Source organism: Papio anubis, chromosome 1, assembly GCF_008728515.1.
Source record: "Papio anubis isolate 15944 chromosome 1, Panubis1.0, whole genome shotgun sequence".
NCBI lineage: Eukaryota > Metazoa > Chordata > Mammalia > Primates > Cercopithecidae > Papio > Papio anubis.
Genome location: NC_044976.1, coordinates 81,543,030 through 81,562,840, shown reverse-complemented (window position 1 = coordinate 81,562,840; position 19,811 = coordinate 81,543,030). Strand labels below are relative to the sequence as shown.

Genomic DNA, 19,811 nt, shown 5'->3' with positions numbered 1-19,811 from the left:
CTTTCTTCATTGCATAGTAAGAGAGAGAACCAAAAACCACATAGGGAATTTTCGCTGCCTCAGAAGTGGCATGCATTCCTTTGAATTTTATATTATTGGCCAGATCTACCACCCGGCGCCTGGCCCGTAACTGCAAATGGGACAGAAAATAGAAAACAGTGTATCTGGTAAACATTATATATTCTCTTTCACATATGCTTTCTCCTTACACAGATATTTTCATAGCTCAACCAGAAACTTTTGGTTAAATAAGCATAGACTTGTCTAAATAATGGAATACTATGAAGCTGTCATAGGTTTGTAAGGATCGCTAAGGCATAAAAGTATATTTTAAAAAACAAAGTACAAAGTAGTGTGGATAGTCTGCTGCCACTCCTGTAAGAAAGAGGGAAAATGAGAATTTATGTTTGTATTTGTTTGCATTTGGATAGAAAATCTCCAAAGGGTAAGCTTAAAAGTGAGTAGTGATGGTAGTGGGGCTCTTGGATGGGAAAGATGAGAGAGTGAGAGCAAAACTTTTCATAGTATATGGTCTTAAATTATTTTGATTTTTATGTGAACATTGTCAGTAATGGAGGGCATCAAAATATCACTGGCTAATTCCAAAGTTCCTGTTTTACAGAATGACAGCATCCGATAGAGGAAGATGTTCATGTATCACCAAACAGCTCAAGCGTGGCTTCATTACAGTGTAACATGCATCATGTCGTATGCTATTGCTTACTTAACAAACCTCACTCTATCACACAGATTAACCAAGATAAAGTAGCTAAATATTGCCCGAGATTTCCTATCTACAGATGAGGTTTCCATTTGTCAAGAGGAGATATAAAACTAAGTAAGGAATTGGTAGATTTTCTCTTCATCCACTCTCAGTGCTAATATAAGAAGCCACCGGGGATTTTTTGGCCATGTTTTGATATGACATTAATGTTAGAAAATTATTCACCTAAATGAACAGAAAGTTTTCCGAGGGAAAAAATTATCTTGGTAATGTAAATTTATATGCTATTCAAACTTGAAATGCATGAAACAATTATTATGGTAATATACTTTATTATGAATGGTTCCTAATTTTTGAAGCAAAAACAATATGAAATCATAGTAAATAGTATAAGATTTGGAACTAGACAGATACAAATTCAAATCCTACCTCTACTAATTGCGTTCTTATGGGCTTCCTGCTTAATCTTTTGGAGTTTCCATTTCTCCATCTGTAAAGTGAGGATAACAAAACATTTTCTGTAGTTGTGAAAACTGAAATTAGATGTTTAAAAGACTTATTACGACATCTGACATAATAAAGCATGCTCCATAGATGTTTGCTATTACTAATATTACACATTGGTCAATTAATCACAACATTTACGAATGAGTTAGATATTATTTCTCTTTCCCAAAGATATGGTAAGATTTTCTAGGCAGATAAGAGGTTTCTTTCATGATTTGTCATAATATACGAGGTTAGAAGAAGTTTCAAGATACGCGAAAACATGCTGAGACAGCATGGACTAGTCAAAAAAATCTCTGACGTCTGGAACTGCCATTTTGGAAACGTGAGCTGTTGTTTAGAGTAAAGATACTATTTGGAAATATACCTATCATATTGTAAGCACTTGCTAAATGAAAGTTCTTACTAGCATTTTTGGCAAAATGAGAAGATATATAACTGAGACCACTAAGTTAAGCCATAATCCTAAAAAAAATAAATCTGTCATTTAGTAAATGGTTCACATTTGGAGGAAGTTAGAAGGGAGTTAAAATGTTTGAATAATTTGCCATTATAGTTAAATTTTTACCATATTATTAGACTTCAGTGTTTTGTTTTCTGAAATCTTTCCTCAAAGTTATAGGCTTTATATAATCTTAAACATGTTTCTTCTTTATTTTTAAGCCCAGTGTATCTCAAGGAGAACTTAATTTGTATGTTTCTGATTCTTTTATACTTAACTCATTCAAAAGTTATTTTGTAAGAATTCTTTGATGTCCAGAAAGCCTTATCATTTTCTTATAATATATTCAAGGTTTTTTTCCTTTGGAAAATGGAAATCGTGTCTTGCTTAAAGTAAACAAACTCAAACACCCAATTTTGGAGGACTATATCAAATCATATTCTCTCTCTCTCAATTTATGGTAGGTAGTATCTTGGCTTACAGAAATGACCATTCTTGTTCAGGAAAGAATTGGCTAGTTTAGCCTTTCTCAAGTTAGTTCAATTCAGTAAAAACTTTTTGTTACCTCTGATGTATGGAGAAATATGCACATTTCCATGGGTGATAGCAATAAAAAGGATACAGAAAGATAATATACAGTGCATATCCTCAAGGAGTTTATATTCTAGAGGTAGAGATAGATATATATTAAAGAAATTATAATATTTGACTGAATAAAATACTCCAAAAGAGGTAAAAGCAAAATTTTATCTGAATGGTGCAAGAAGAATTATGAATTCAATCTGAGGAACTAAGGAAGGATTTTCATAAAATAGATGGAATTCAAGGCAGCCTTATTAGAATTTCAAGGATTATTAGAATTTCAATGAGTGAAGAAGTTGGATGAGGGGGTCACTCTCTCAACAAAGCCACTTAGGCATAACACAGTAACTTCATAACTCCATTGCTCGTGAAGCCACAAGTTACAGCACTTTGAATGCCAAGCTAAGAGTTCATGTTTCATTTTCTAAGTAATAGAGGAGCCATTTGAATGTCCTTGAGGAGAACACGTAATGCAAATGCAATTTGGGCTTTAGGAAGATAATGCTGATGGAACTGTGAAGGATGAATAAGACAGGAGGAAATCAAAAGGTCTGGAAACCAAGGCTGTGACTACTTCAGTTCAGTCAAGGGTTAATGAAGAAATAAACCATGGTGGGAGAAAAGTTACAAAACAAAGGGAGTCTATTATGATTTCTGGATGTTTAGTTAAGTTGAATGTTAGTTAGAATATAGACTGAGCTGGCTATAACAAGGAGACCTAAAACTAGAGCAAGTCAAACAAGAGATTTTTTTTTTTTTTTCTTATATAATAGACCAGAGGTAGGGGCACGGCCAGGGTGCAGAAATTACTCTACCTCCTAAGACAATGCATGGTGCTATTGAAAGAGAAAAAGTTGTCTCTCAACCACTCTCATTCTGGTCTTTAGAAAGGGGAATGAGGCAGTCAAAAGCAAGAAACTTCCTTTTAGAAAAGTGACCCTAGAATTGTACGCCCTGCATACATTCACATTCCATTCATTATAAGACTCCAAGAGAATTTTTGATTCAGAGTCTAAAACTTGCTTGTTCAGAGCCCAGAGGTTGTTTCTCAACATTTTGTACTTACACTGTGAGTGGTATTTGAAATTAATTTGGGTAATATAGAGAAGTAGGTTATAGAGAAGTAGGTTATAGATCCCACGAATGGGAGGATAAGTAGGAGCCAAATGAGTGGGAGGAGAAGAGAGAGAAAGATCCAAGTGAGGCTGTTTCTTTACCTTGGCTTGAAGCCAGTAGACTGGCCTTGACATGGAGGCTCTGGAACTGAACATCTTGCCACAGATTTGCCAGTGCTGGACTGTACCAGCAGAAGCAGGGGTCCACATGAATCCTACACATGCACCAGACTCATTTATTACACTTATTGATGCTAGTTTTTAAAATTATGTAAGTATTAGTTTAATGCCTGTTACCTAAATATCTTAAGCTCTGTGAGGGCAGGGACTTGGTCTTTTTTGTTCAACATTGAATTCACATCATATATCAAAGTACCTGATACATATTAGGAGCTAGATAAACACAGATATTTTAAATTTATGTTTTAAAAACTTTCAAACCTAGGGAAAATCTGAAACAGCAGTACAATAATTATACATGTTTGCTAAAACTTTTGCTATATTTGTATTTGCATATTTTTCTTTTTCTCTCTTCATCCTGAATCTACTGAGAGTAAGTTGTAAATATTATGATACTTCCTAAATAATTCAGAAAAGAAGGAAGGAAGAAACAAACAAAGACACACCTGCCTGTTATCCTTTTAATTTCTTTACTTTTCAATTTACCATGTCTTTGTGTTTAATTATCATTCCCAGGGTAACTTAAGTAAAATTACGTGGGAAAGTTTTGTTTCACAGATACTTCTAACAAGATAAACTGAAGTCATTTACATGAATGTTATTTCTGAATATTCTACAAGAACAGATTTCATTTCATAATCACTTAAGAAGCTATTGTAAATCAAAAGTCTTAAAATTAAATTTCATAAATGTTTAAATGATGCATTTTTTCTCAAAGAGTAATTATTAGCTAAATAAAAAGGGAACATGCATGCCAAAATGTGAATAGGGTAAAATTGTAATAAAGCAGCTTTTATTCACTTGAGTTTTAGAAATATTCTTCATTGGCTATTTTTGCTTTACTTTGGGAGGTGTGATTTTAAAATTGAGATACTTGTAAATAGAGGTAAGAAAATCATTTTCAGAAGGTTCAGGATATCCTAGAGGATTTCTTTCTGCTAGAAGAATAAGTTATCGACATTTTGATGACATTCATAGACCGCCCTAGAAGTTAAACATCAATAAACTCAAGACAATTCTATAATTAGACTTTAAGAACTTGGGAGTGCGATTTAAACCAAGCAAACAAGGGACTTGACAAAGCACAAAACTGATGTTAGGAAAATCTATAGTTGGTGTTGCCAAAACACAAGAACACTGTCATTCACAAAGGACCTACTAACTTCCCAGAGACCCAGATCTAGTAAAAGGGCAGAGTAGATATAAAAGCTTACGTTTGACTACAAACAAATGTCTTTTCTCTAATATACAGCCTCTCATACACTGAGGAGAATACTTAAAGAAGAGAAGGGGAAATCCTATGCTGAGAAATCTCGTATATTCTGTCCAGAAAATAAATGGAGACATTATATTGTGTATAAATATTCAATATCAGAATGTTGGCTAACAGATTTGTTCATTGAATACTACAGTGTATATTTGTTTTGTTCCCATACAAGGCTTAAAAGTTCCACACATTACTTACAGATACATAAATTACATATATATTTTAGCTTTCTAGTTATTCTATTTTATACTCACAGTAACCCTGCAAAGGAAGTAGTGAAACTTCTAGCATTCCCATTTCAAGGCAAGGTAACTAAGGGACATCAAGATTAAATGATTTGTCCAGTGTCATGCAGTTTGTCAGCGCTGCTGAACTATAGGTAGCCATGTCCCCTGCCCACTCTCTGTGTTAAATATTTTATTGTCTAGGGATTCTGAATGTTCAAGATCTTTTTTGCTATTATTATTGGAGAGATTAAGCTCAATTAAAAATTACAAAAAATTAATCAGCTGTATTGTCATTAGAGGGTTAATCTAAAATTTAATGTTATAGGTCATATTAACCTTTTCTAAATAAGAGCACCTTCATCTGAGATTATCCTTGTCAGACTTGCCCTTTATAACATTAGGCAGACCATGACTCCTCTTCAATCCTAATAGGTGAAGAAGACGTCGCCACAGCATGGAAGTGTGTCCACAATTACTCTGGGTTGTCCCAAAGATCTTGACTCTTATCTAGGATGACCCTTTTTAGTATTTGAGAGTCTCTTTAAAAGTTGGATGAAATATATGGTCCCTGTTCTCATAAAATAAAACAAAACAAAGCAAAACTGAAAATACTGAGAAACAAAAAGTTAAAACAGATACACATGGGATTGTTCATTCACTGTAGGTTAAGAAATCCTGGTCTGGGAATATGAGATTGAATCAGTGTACCGGCTTTGGAACATAGTAAGAACTGAAAGACTAATAGATGACAGAATGTTACAGATGAATTCACAATGAGTTACGAAGGAACAGGAGACCGGTGGCAAGGGTATAGGAGAACGTGGGCCTGAAATGTGCTAGTCCTTCAGTAGCATGACTTAGGTAAGGATCTGTATCCCTGGACTCCCTATTTTTTGTGGAGACTATACCTGGACTGTTTTACTTGCCTGAACATCTAAAATAAAAATTCAAGGCAAAAGCAACAAAAGTACATAACACAATAGAGAAATAAATGAAGAAAAATTAAAAGTACTTTAGATTTTCCCAACATGAATAAAGAAAACTGTCTATAGAAATACCTAAATTATAAAGAGAAGAAAGACATATTTTTTATCATGGTTGATGGAGTTATAACTAGAAATAGAGAAAGTTATATATGTATATTTATTTTTATAGGAATGAACATATGTACTCTCTCACACACACAAACATGTGTGTGTGCGTATTTGTGTATGTGAGAGATATACCATTTATCTATCTTCCTAGCTCTCTATATAATTTCTTTGACAATATCATTACTAGTAGATTCAGGTACTGTCTCTCAAGGGATATAGTGGAAAATATAGCCTTCTCTGTAGAATGAAAAAAATAGACTAGATATGTGTGAGCAGATTGGTGTATGCAATTTCCAAGTAAACTCCAAGGCAGTAAAATATGAAGGTTTAAAAAAACCAAGTTTCCAAAAATATCATAGAATTTCTGAAATATGTATATATCATAGAATATATTTCTATGTAATCAATTAGTATAAACATGCCTAAAATATTAGCTGTTAATTAAATTGGAGCTATAAAATAAGACTATTCATGTAGAGTTTTACATGGTATCTCTGTAAACATGATTAAAGTTCTAACTCATTGTGAGATGAGGAACAGGCTGCCTAGCAACTGTTTTAACTAGTTCCCCTGAGATTCTCAAGCAAAAAATGGGTGTGTGGATGGGAGTATTTATTTTTATTTTTGTTTCTATATTAAAGCTTCTGGATGATTTCTAACTAGTTACTCTCATTGTTTTTCTTCTTATCATCATCTGAAAGTAATAATTTTTTTAAAAAGGAAAGAAAAGAAGGAAAGAAGGAAGGAAGGAGGGAAGGAAGGAAGGAAGGAAGGAAGGAAGGAAGGAAGGAAGGAAGGAAGGAAGGAAGGAAGGAAGGAAGGAAGGAAGGAAAGAAAAATATATAAGGATCAACATGAGCCATTTCAAGCAATCACTGAATAAACCAAATATAATAATGCAAATCACAGTCAGATGCTTCTGTTTATCAAATACAAGCACATACAGCTTTTTGTGTAATGCTCACAAATCAAATTCAAAGTAATGATACTGGCTTAATAAACTACTGGTTCATCGAAATGAATGGCAGGAAAAGTAGCATTTCTTGACCCAGGATTTAAGGGCAAGTTTAAAACTCTATAGCTACTTCATGAAACCATACATTGCCAAGAAGATGTTCTCATAAAGAAAACATGGCAGGTTAGGTCATTCTCCTCCTTCCTGACTTCCCAATTAGGTAAAATCACACTTATAAAACACCAACATCACATATTCATAGGATGTCTTAGCATCTTCCGCCAGGAGAGGGGAGAGAAAATGTTTGGTGGTGATTCAAGCAACAGTAAGCTATGGAGAGAGTTTTGAGTGTTTCCTTAGAGAGAGAGCCAGAGAGAGAGAGAGAGAGAGAGAGAGAGACTTTGTTTTTACCACATAGCTATCATAAAGTCCTTATGAGTTTGAGAGAGAAGAATTAAGAATGGATCTCAGGTTAAATTACAGAGTTAATGATGTGTTAATGAAGATGTAGGAAGCAAAAATGATTAGTTTAAAAGGTCGGAATCTCAAGCAAAACAAAAGAAGTGGTAGGTCTGGAGTATCACGGATAAGTTATATAAATAAGATATTTTATTAACATACATTACCTATTTATTCAATTATTTTTGTAGCTTTTGACTCCATTCTAAGACTCTATTGCTAACAGGGTTTAGTAAACATAGTTTTGCAAACTTATACTATAAAGATGTTTCAACCTCATACATTGGCCTTTACAATCACGGTGAATACATAAATACTGTTCTCTTTGGAATTTATTCTGAGTCCTTGGTTCATTTACGTTTTATCAGTGACCCAACAGGAAACATAACATTTTCTTGTTGTTTAGTACTTTCCTGAAGCAGACAGAAGAAAGTCATCGAAACTGTTTCAAATTACCTGAGAAATTGCCATAATTTGCAACTTCACAATGCAAGTCTGGATTGCCCCCATTAGTTCTGATCTCAATGATGAGTTTAAATGCCAGGATGTTGTTTTAACTATGCAGAGTCATAGGCACACATGAAACTCCATTAGTTTAGATTCTAATGAAGACTTACTTTGACATATCATTCTATGTATTTCAGCATATTATCTACTAAGACATTATAAGAACAAAACTCCCCAAAATTCCATTATTTTTTGAGGTAGTGTTTTTTTTACACTTGAGTTCTTCATGTTTCCTGAAGGTAAATAATGCATGAGAAAACTTGCAATATCTTGACTAGCCTTTTAAAAACATATTAAATATTATTTTCAAAACTGCTTTAACTATGAATAGTTGTGCACAATAATTTTCTTGTTGGAAATAAATTCTGGTATTTATCCATTTTTCCTTTGATGTCCTAGCATACTAATGGTATACAGACTACTGAATTCTCCCCAAACTTATGAAACTCACAATTTCAAGAAAAACCAAGGATACAGATACTCTCTGAAGGGGTGATTTATATGTTTAGCAGAAGACGGTTGTTTTTTACAAGGACTTTGGATTCTTGTGAATGTAGATTTTACAACTAAGAATATGTTAGATGTTATTTTTTATAAATTTCATGATAGTACTAAATTTCATTAATGTACAAATAAAATGATTCTATGGATAATACAGTCCCAGAACTATCAGAGACCACTTTATTTAATTGCTGTAAATCTTCCAGAAACAACAACAACAACAAAAAAAAACAGTACAAATTCCTACCTAAGGTGTTGTGTTATTTAAAAGGGTACCCTATTCATTGCTTTATTCATCCTGGTTTTCTGCAAAAATTGAGAAAAATCTTTATATAGTTGAAAGTTTTATAATGAGGAAAAATATCAGTAACTTGCAAGGAAGCTAAAATAGGTTCAATGTTGCTAAACCGATATGAGTTGTACTCTAAAAATGCAAAAAATCACTGAGAATATCTAGGACAACCTTCTTTACCCTTTTTTTTTTTTTTTCGTGCAGGGAATATCCTCTGTTGTGGTCTCACTGCTAGGGACTTCTTCAGATTACTTCATAGAAATCTTGTGTACGGCATAGAAAGAGTTGTGACAGGGTTGTTTTGAAACACACGCTTACTGGAGCCAAACTACCAAATTTACCAGCCATCTGACATGGGAAAAGTCATTTGATTTTTCTCTGCCTTAGTTTCCTCATTTTTCAATGAAGATAATAATGCCTATTGCAAGGATTGCTGTGAGTATTAATATACATAAAGAACCACGGTGTCTGTCCACAAAATATCACATGGATTGTGACATGACATTATAACAAACATAATGTTGTGTTGGCAAAATAGTGTATGAGTTTTATAATTTATTGCTTTGATGTCCACCAAATGTAGTTTTTAATTTATTGAAGAAGCATATTTGAGCTCTGAAGTAGTTAGGATCAACCACCTAAAGTTATTGGTGCTATTTAGGAGTCCAGAGGTATAAGTTGTTACTATTGTCAATGCCCTACACAAATCACTTAGGATGTGTGAATGTCTGCTGGACAGAATTCAACTTCTTTTGTGGGCAACTATCTTTTGTGGGGAAATGGACTCATCTTTGAAGACATTTTATAACCAAAATCAAATTATAGCCAGAGACCCACTTTATTAATTTGTCCAATTTGATTGCTAAGAATTTAACCAGTCTTAGCTTCTTTAAACATGCAATATGAAATAATATTTTAATTGCCTGGTATAAACCATACACCAGTTAGGAGATTTGCTGAATGTCCTAGCATATGTGCATCTTTATAAACAGCTTCATGGATAGTTCCAGTAAGAATCCATTCCAGGCTGACTGCTGTGCTAGGGCTACTCACCCAGAAATGTGATAGGGGCTACTCCCCTAAGACCAATTCCTCCTGGCAGGCCACTCACAATCTCACAGGGGGAGGCAGCTAAACACAAAATCAACATTAATATAAAATCAACTGCTATATTTTTAAAGGGTAGTGTTTGGATTACATAAGCAATCATAAAACTCCAGTTGACTTAAGCAGGAGGTTAAGTCCTATAAACTCCAAAGGTTTTCTGTGTGTGCTGAGCAGACAAGCATCCTAACAGAATAAGCCAGAACTTTCCTAGCCATCCTAGAATGTTTGTGCCTTGTAAGATATTCCCAGTTGCATCCTTTAATTTGTCAAAGGGCAGAAAAAGAATTTGGTAAGTTAGTTTTCCCACCTGCACAAATGTAACTGCTGTTTTGGTGTTCCACACAGGGGCCAGACTGGAGGGAAGGGCAAGAGGGCCGCTGAGGGAGATCGCTACAAGTGAAGGCAAAATCTAGTCTGATGGCTCAGACTAAACAACCTGACCTGCCAATAAGAGGGAGCAATGCTTCCAGTGAAAATATGAGGCAGTGCCTGGCTTTCCCTGCTATACTGCACCCTCCTCCACTCCCTGGACTGCCTGCCAAGAAAGAGAAGGCTGAGCAACAGAGAAGGAAGTGAATCACTAGCACTTCACAAGTGCTGTTGCAGAGGCCTGCCAGAGAGAGCAGGCCCTGAGACCTAGGTGCTCTCCTGCTGATCTGAGAGGGCAGAAAAATAAATAAATAGAAATGTCCAAAGGAGGACAGCAGCAGTGTAGGGAAGGGAGGCAGAGAGGAACAATCCCAGGGCAGGAGCAGTGTGGGTCAAATGTGAGAACCAACACTCTCCTTCCCTAGCTAAAGTTGTTCCCCCATCAGCCTCAGTTTCCACCATCTCTGAGGGATTCACAGGAGGAATCACTGGTGTGTTAAAATCCATCAACCACTTATATACAGGGAAAAAAAAAAGGATAGGGTCTTTAATCTTGTTGCAGTAAAGGAAACAGGATGGAAGACAAGCATAGAGCCTTTCAATGAGGAGAGTGGCAAGTTTTAACAGAGTTTCGGCTTGTGTTGAATTATTGAAGAAGGGCTTAGTGATGTGGAAGCTGATCTGGACACACTGTGAAGAAGAGGGGGCAGTTTAGTTGCTGGGCATTTCAGTAATCTTTGTTCAGGAGGCCAGATCAGCTAAGCAAGAAAGCAGCAGTCACTCAGAAGTAGCTTCAGTGTGATCTTGGCCATGTCCTGTTAGAAACACACTTTGTTTCTGTTGGCCTTGTCAGGGTCGTTTTGGAAACATTGTTCATGTCTTGGCATCAGCATCAGAGTTCTATTACTAACAGTGCTGCTTTCCATGATCTCAAGTAGGAGATCCTTAGATAGGACAAAACTCCAAGATATTAAAAGGAGAAAAGGAGCAGGGATCAGAATTTTGATATTTTGTTTATTCTATAAATGTATCACACGAGTTTGGCTGGTGAGGCCAATAAAATGCAGATTTTGTGCGTGTGTGTCACTAGTGTGAAAATAGAGTTGTAGTGGAGAGCTTGGTATGTCAGGCAACGGTGCTAGGAGAGGCTATCTTTTGGGAAATACTTCATAAAATAGGAAACACTTGGAAGAATTGGTAGTTTGATAAACTCCGTAAGAGTGAGTTGAGTGTTGGTCATGGGTGAGAACAGCATGGAAGGAGTGGAGGAAGTGGAGAGAAAAGAATGTGTCCCAGGATAAATAAAGGCCGTAATATTTCAGTGCACAGAGACCTGAGTATGTTTGGGTTTAGGAGACACTGAATTACACAGAGGAATAAAATGTATGGTTTAAGGTAAAAAGCGGCTTGGATGAGGCTGGAGACAGAATCTTAAATGGAGTTAATACATTATTCTATATGTTCCTCTGAAGGATCAAAAAATATTATTTTGTTCTCTAACTTTCCCCAAAATAGTAAGTATCATAAAAGTACTTTTCTATAGACAGTTCATCTGTATGCAATTAGCAAAGTAAAACAGACTGGAAGAAATAAAAATACTACAAAATTGGTAGACTGTTATTCTGTGTTTATATAAGACAAACTTCCTAAACCACTGCAAAGTGTATCATTTTATTATCTACACAGACCAGAGAAAGCAGAGGCAAAATGTTAATTATGTTTTATGCTTGCTGCCAGATTCTATTACGTATTTATGATTTTCTAAATTGTAAATACAATGCAAGTAGATATTGTTATTATCTTCAGTTTACAAAAGAAGAAATTGAGGGCCATTTGGTATAAGTGGTTTGCATAGGATCACAGCAATGAAGCACCACAGTAGTGATTGCAACCCAGGTTTCTCTATGTCTGATGCTACACTATACGTGTTCCAGTAATCCATTTCATCCTATCTTTTGTGTCCACTTAGTTACTATCTACTACAAATTCTATTTTTAAATACTATTTATTTCCTCAAAACAGAAAAAAAACACATGAAAATTTGTTTATTCTATCTCTTCTTCGAACCACAACATCATTCTTCTATTAACTTTTCTTTTTAAAAAAAGTCTCCAAAGAGTTGCTCTTTCCACTTCTTCACCTTCCAGTCTCTGTTTTTTTTTTTCAATCAGCTTTATTGCGGCATAATTGACATATAGTAAATGCACATCATTGTTAAGTTTTGATCTGTGCATGCACCCACTAAACTGTTACTACACTTATGAACCGAACTCACCCATGAACATTTCCTCATACTTCCTTGTTATTCTTACTTCCTTTCATTATTACGGATTGTAGTTTTCCGTATTTTGGCATTTATGCTAATTTTGTGGAGGATGCTAACTATTTGTGAATATTACTTTGTTGGTGCTGTTTTTTTTTATTTCTATAAATATTCTTGAGCCTCCTCTTGAGATATAGTTAAGTTATATGAGTCTTATTATAAGCTTTGTTGCGTGAGAACATAGTAGCATTTCATTTAGGACTAAGTTCAGCCCTCTGTTTAGACATAAACCTTCTGAGCAATCTACCCGATGTCCTGTGAATCATGAGGTTTTCCATTCTGGCTGTTGGGAACAACACTATTCCTATCCCCTTGTGAGCACTGAAGACTTTTCCTCATTAGGTGGTTCTTTTCCCAAACTCAAGTAGTTTTCTCACATGCACTGAGCGGTACTCAGCTGTATGTACAAGTGGGACTCTGGAGATTTGGGGAGTTATTTCTTTGTATGGCTCTCTCTACCTCAGTACTGTGCTGTATCCATGCCAGCCACCTTGATCTCCCTGAAATTCCAGCTCCTCAACTCAAAGTTCTGTGCTCTACCTGTGTTCCCACTCTGTGGTTTAATAATAAATGTACATTTAATAATAAATGTTTGTTCCGTTTCTGGAACAGAGCTCCTAAAAACCTTGCAATTTCCTGAGTGATAGGAGTGTCTTGTTAGTAATAACAAACCTCTTTCAACCATATTTGAATTTATCCTAATGAGGTGACCCTCTTATGGCTGTGAGATAGCTTCAGGGTGGGGGTTGGTTGTCAGAAGAACCAGTCTTCCCATTAGAAGGTTGGAACTTTTAGACCCTCAACCTCCAGGGAGAGAAGAGAGGTTGGAGATTGATTTCCCTCACCAGTGACCACTGATTTAACCAATCATGCCTATGTGATGGAACCTCCATAAAAAAACCCTAACCCACGGGGTTTGAGAGCTTCCAGGTTGATGAACACATTGAAATGCTGGAAGGGTGGTTCCCCTGGAGAGGGCATGGAAGCTCTGCACACTTTCATCCATACTTTGACCTTTGCATCTCTTCCATTTGGCTGTTCCTGAGCTTTAGAATAAACTGGCAATAGTAACATTAAGATAGTTACTTGGGAGACCAATAGGCTGAGACAACTCCAGCACCTTGGGTTCCTGCAGAAGCAAACCAAAACCCAACTCAATGTAAACAGCAACATGAAACTTAAGCTTAACTAATCAGCTACTGCCAATCAACCTCTAAAGACTTTCACTTTAACCAGTTAAACATTTTCTTTGTCTTGTTTTCATGAGTCCCTTATAAAAGTTTTTGCCTTATGCCCCCTTAATGGAGCACTAACTGCTTGTTTTCTGGTGCTGCCCAATTCATTTATTGTGACATGCTCAAATAAATTCATTAAGATCTTAACTTGCCTGTTTCCAGTGTCTGTAAATTGTTACAGCAAATTCTTAACCCTGAGGGGATGTCCTGGGAACCTCTTACTTTGTAGTTGGCCAAGCTTGAAGGTAGGTAGTCTAGGCATCCCATTAGCAACTGGAATCTGAAGTGTGGTCAATCTTGTGGGACTGAGCCTTCAAACCTGTAGAGTCTCATGCAAACTCTCGGTCATTAGTGTCATAATGGAATTGAATTGTAGGACCTCTAGTTGGTGTAAAAGAATCAGGGTATTGGAAAATTGGTTGTTGGTGTTAGAAAACACCCAGGTCCTCCTTGTGCTATGACCTGGAATCTTTCTCCAGGCAGTAAATAGAGCAATCAAAAGCTCATGCTTTTTGTCAATGGATCACTGTCCTTCATTTTTTGATGGTCAATGTATTAAGAACTTTTATATTAAATATTTTGTCCACTTTTTAGTTGTTTCATGTGGGAGAGTAAGTCCAGTCTCTATTACTCCATCTTGGCAGGACGTGAAAATACCTTTATCTCTTGAATCTGCAACCCCACAGCTTTTCATCCACAGTCATCATAGATGCTCCTACTGTCTTGTTCACTTGTGGTCTTCAAAGGTCAGTTCTCAATCCTCGTCTTATTTGATCTTTCACTGTCAATTCCCACATACTTACTTCTTTCTCTCCTCCCTTGCAGACTTAGGTTTTCTAGGGAGGCCCTTTTAAAGTGCCACAAATGGGGGGTTTACAATAAACAGAAATTTATTTTCTCCCCGTTCTGGAGAATCAAAGTCCAAAATCCACATGTTGACAGGACTATGCTCCCCTCTGAAACTCATAAAGGGAGAATTATTTCTTGTCTCTTCCTGGCTTCTGGTGGTTTGCCAGCAATCTTTGTCATTCCTCTACTTGTCGCTGCAGCACTTCAATCTCTGTCTCCAATATCATGTCATTCTCACCTCATGCAACCATGTCTTCACATGGCACTTCTGTGTGTTTCTATCGCTTCTTCTTATGAGGTCACCAGTCACATTGGATCTATATTCTAATGACCTCCTTTGAAGTTGATTACATCTAAAAGATCTTGTTTTCCAAAGAAGATCACATGCACAGGTACTGCAGTTTCAGATTTCAACATATATTTTGGGAGGACAACATTCAGCCTGTAATACTGATTATTCTATTATACCTTCTTCTGAACTTCTGAAAGTTGAAGCATCCTAGCTGAGTCTTCAGACTTCTTCTTTTGTATACTCTCTCACTAATCATCTTATCTGGTCCTAAGTCTTTAAACATCACCTCAACATTAAAGTTTCCTAACATTATGTTACTGATGCCAATTTGTTTCCTGAATTCCAAATTCATATGTTCAACTGCAAAATCAATATTTCTAACTAAAGAAACCCAAAACAAAGTCTTTTTTCTGATTCCTGCCAACCCTCCCATCAATCATGTCCTTCTATTCTTTCTCATCTTAGGAAATGACAATACTATTTCCCTGTTGCTCACATTAAAAATCTGAATCATTTTAAACTGTTAAAACTCAGTAAATCTGAAATTTAGCATCTTAAATTTACCATCTAGCATCGTCTAATATCCTTGCCTAGTCACCATTGCTTTTGTTTCTCATTTAACTTTAGCCAGTGCAATAGTTCTCTAATTTATCTTCCTGTTTACATTATTACACATTATAATCCATCATCTGCAAACTAACCACAGTGGTCATTTTCATGTTCAAAACCTTTATTGGCTTCTCATTACACATAGAACAAAGTTCATATTTTTAAACTCTAAACAATATTGTTCTATGTAATCTAGCATTGTATCCTCCTTCTCAATCTCATTTCCTTCCCTTCCTCCTGTTGCTCACTGCACTAGCTTTCTAGCTTCTGCTTGAATAGGTCAAGCACTTTCCTATCTCAAGGGCTTTGTAATTGTTCCTTTCTGCCAGGCACGGTTTTCTACACCTTCTCATGAATTTCTTCCCATAAAAATCCTTTTTTTTTTTTTTTTTGAGATGGAGTCTTGCTCTGTCACCCAGGCTGGAGTGCAGTGGTGTGATTTCAGCTCACTGCAACCTCCACCTCCCAAATTCAAGCGATTCTTCTGCCTCAGCCTCCCAAGTAGCTGGGACTACAGGTGTGCACCACCAAGCCCAGCTAATTTTTGTATTTTTAGTAAAGACAGGGTTTCACCATATTGGCCAGGATGGTCTTGATCTCTTGACCTCGTGATCTGTCCGCCTCAGCCTCCCAAAGTGCTGGGATTCCAGGAGTGAGCCACTGCACCTGGCCCTCTTCCCACAAATATTCTATAGTTCAATCTCTCTTTTACTCAAATCTGTGTCCCCAAAATCACTTCCAGAGATGACTTAAACCATTGTGTGTTCTGACCACTGGGACTTAAACATCACACTCAGGATTTCTCCATTTCTCTCTGCATTATTTCTCCTCATAATTCTAATCCTTTATTATTTTAGAAATTTGAGATATATGTATTTGTTTGCATGATTTCCCCTTTCCTCCATCAGACTGTAGCTCTATGAGGATCAGGAATTTTGTCTGTTTGTAGTATATTTTTAAAAATTCCTACTTAATACATAGGAGTTATTAAAAATATTTCTGAAAATAGAGTAATTTTTATTTATTGATGCATACCTAGTATTTATCAGAATGCCTGGCATAATATAGGTTTCAGTAAGGATTTGCTCAATGAATGAAGAATTTCTTAATGTAAACTGAATAAACAGAAACAATTCATTAGGAAATGTAATTTAGATTTAAAAGGGCTCTATTGTTTACAAATGAATTCTAATCAGGTAGGTACTAGCAGCCCCTCAGGGAGGTAAAAGCTATTATTTAGAATGTGGCTGCCCTTTCTGGGTAGCTTTTTATTTTTTCTGATTGTAATGGCATGCAAAAAGATGATTCAAGATAGTACCAATGCTAAGGCTTACATTGGTAAAGAGAGGGAGAATGTTACTCTTCAGCAATTGTTCAATGTTATCAGTACTGGCTTTGATGAGGGATATAGGATTTATGGCTCAAAGTTTGGAGCTCTAAAGAAACCTTTAGTTTTGAAATAACTGTAAGAATTTGTAACTCTTGAGTTTCCAATATTAAATCATTTTCCCAGCTTTTAAAAGTTAGATTCTCCTTTTATCCATAAAATGGTCCTGAGTACTTGAAGTTTATTATAATCACATATCTCATGTTAAAACAAAGGCTACAATCCCTGAACTGATAATTTTCTTTTTGGGGATTCTGGGCAAGAGGGCTGACTAGAAGCAGCTAAGGTGCACCAATTTCAAGGAGAGAAGAAAGTGTGGTCAGTAAACACTGGCTCTTCAACCAGATCATCCAAGAGGAAACTTTGGAATTCATGAAGAAAACAACACAACCGTGAAGAATGGAGAAGAGCGAGATATGACAATTGCCCACCCGGAGCGGTACAGAGCCAGGGGAGGTCCCCATCTCAGGAAAATTGTGAGTGAATGAGAGTCCCTGGGGACCACACTTCTGTCATGGACCCCTTTGCGATCCTGGACTCAGGAGACACCCTAGGACCCCACCACCCATGGGAGAGAGTGCCTTGACTATGGACTAATGCAAACCTCCAGCACAGCAGAGCTGCCTTATAGAAAAGTGGCCAGAGTGTTTTCCATGAGGGTCCCCACCCCTCCTACTCCTCACAGGGCAAGGCCTCCTGACCTAGGATCTCAGCAACACCCAACCCGGGCTTTCGGCCTGTTGCGGCTCTGCATTTTCTTGGAACAGAGCTCCCAGGGGTAACAGGCAGGCCTGCAAATTTTGCAGCTCCACAGTCCTCATTCCTGCTGCTCTCAGGATCGGGAGGGTAGTACAGGGATTAGGGACTAACATGGACCCCCAGCACAGCACAGCTGCCTTACCAACAAACAGGTGATTTTCTGCCTGGGTCCCTGGCCCTGCTACTCCTCACTAGGCAGGGGGCCTGCAGCATAACTGCCTTGCCCCCGCCTGAATACTTCTGTCAGGGCAGCTCTGTGTTTCTCTGAAGAAAAAAATCACAGAGACATCCACAGGCCCTCTTTCATTGCAGCTGCAGTAGTACTGCCCTTACTGCTTTCAGGCTCGGGAAGGAACAAAGGACTTGGTTGATATGCTGGCACCTGCAGCATGCCACAGCCACCTATGGAAAGGAGTTCAGTGTTTCTTCCCTGTGAGTCCTCACCCCAACTCTTCATCAGGCAGGGTCCCTGGCTCAGGACCACAGAACAGCTGTCCCACCCCAGGCTAAGCATTCTCACTGGTAGTTGCTCTGGGTTTCCCAGGGATGGAGCTCTCAGAAGCAACCAACAGCCTCTCTGCTATGGCCACTGCAGTGGTTCTGCCCCAAGACTGAGAAAGGAGCAAAGAGTTTGAGGGCTTTACTCACATTTCCAGCATGCCACAGTCGCCACACAGATAGGAGTACAGTCACCCCTTCCTATGAGTCTTTGACCTCCAGCTTTTCACCAAGCAGGGTCTCTGGCTAAATATTCAGCCACACCCAGCTAAATATTCCCAGTAGCAGGATCCTTGTATTTCTTTGAGGTGAAGCTTCAAGAGGCAACTGAAAGTCCCTCTGCCACTGTCACTGCAGTGGTACTTTCCTTGCTGCCCTCAGACTGGGAAAGGAACAAAGACCCTGAGTGCTTTAACCACATCTCCAACAAGCCACGGCTGCCCTAAGGAGAAGAGGTCAGTTTGTCTCGCCAAGTCCCCTGTCCCCACTGCGTCACCAGGCAGGGACTCCTGACTTGAATCCACAACACAGCTGCCCCACCCAAGGCTGATTGTCCCAACTAGTAGTGGCTCTGCCTATCTCTGGAGTGGAGCTCCAAGAAACAAGTGAAAGTCCTGCTGCCACAGCCATTGCCAAGGTCCCATCTCTTGCTTCCTCCAAGCTGGGGAGGGAACATAAAGCCTGAGCTCACCCCAGGGCTGCAGTGTGGATCCTGGGCATGCCAAGCTGAGATCTACAGCCAGCACTCTGGAGGAGCCGACACTTTCAGACCACTAAGAGAGAGCACAAATACAACCGGGAGGAAATACAGAGGCTCCTCATGGCTGAGCAAGAGCCTATCTATTGGCCGTTATGCTTAAGCACCATCTACTGAGTCATAGCCCAAACTTCATCACCAAAAACATTTTGCTAATGTACCCACCTATGAAACCAAGGACAAAAATTAGAATTCAGCTACAAATAAAGACCCTGCACAAAGCCTTGGCCTTCTGAAAACATTCAGAAGTCAACTCTCGGTATTCAAATTATACCACAGTTAGAGTAATATCAGCCTACACAAATGAGAAAGGACCTGACCCGTACAAGAATTCTGGTAACTCAAAAAGCCAGAGTATTGCCTTTTCTCCAAATGATTGTGCCGGTTCCATAGCGAAGATTCTTAACCAGACTGAAAGTACTGAAATGACAGACATAGAATTCAGAATATGGATAGAAATGGAAAGCATCAAGATTCAGGACAAAGTCAAAATTTTAATCTAATCCAAGGAATCTAAGGATTGCAATAAAATAATACAGGAGCTGAAAGATGAAATGGCCATTACAAGGAAGAACCAAATGGATCTGATAAAGCTGAAAAGCACACTACAAAAATTTCATAATAAAATCAAAAGTATTGTATTAGTTTGTTCTTACACTGCTACAAAGAACTGCCTATGATTGGGTACATTATAACAAAAAGAGGTTTAATTGCCTCAGAGTTCTGCAAGGCTGGCAAGGCCTCAGGAAACTTACAATTATGGTTGAAGGGAAA

General features: G+C 37.5%; 1 long non-coding RNA gene across 1 annotated transcript; it reads left to right on the top strand.

Moving 5' to 3' along the window:
• The first annotated feature begins 2,043 nt into the window (after window positions 1–2,043).
• On the top strand, window positions 2,044–11,654 carry LOC116268828. Its single transcript, XR_004175985.1, has 2 exons — window positions 2,044–5,905; window positions 9,057–11,654. It is a non-coding gene; the product is annotated as an uncharacterized LOC116268828 (long non-coding RNA).
• Window positions 11,655–19,811: the final 8,157 nt, after the last annotated feature.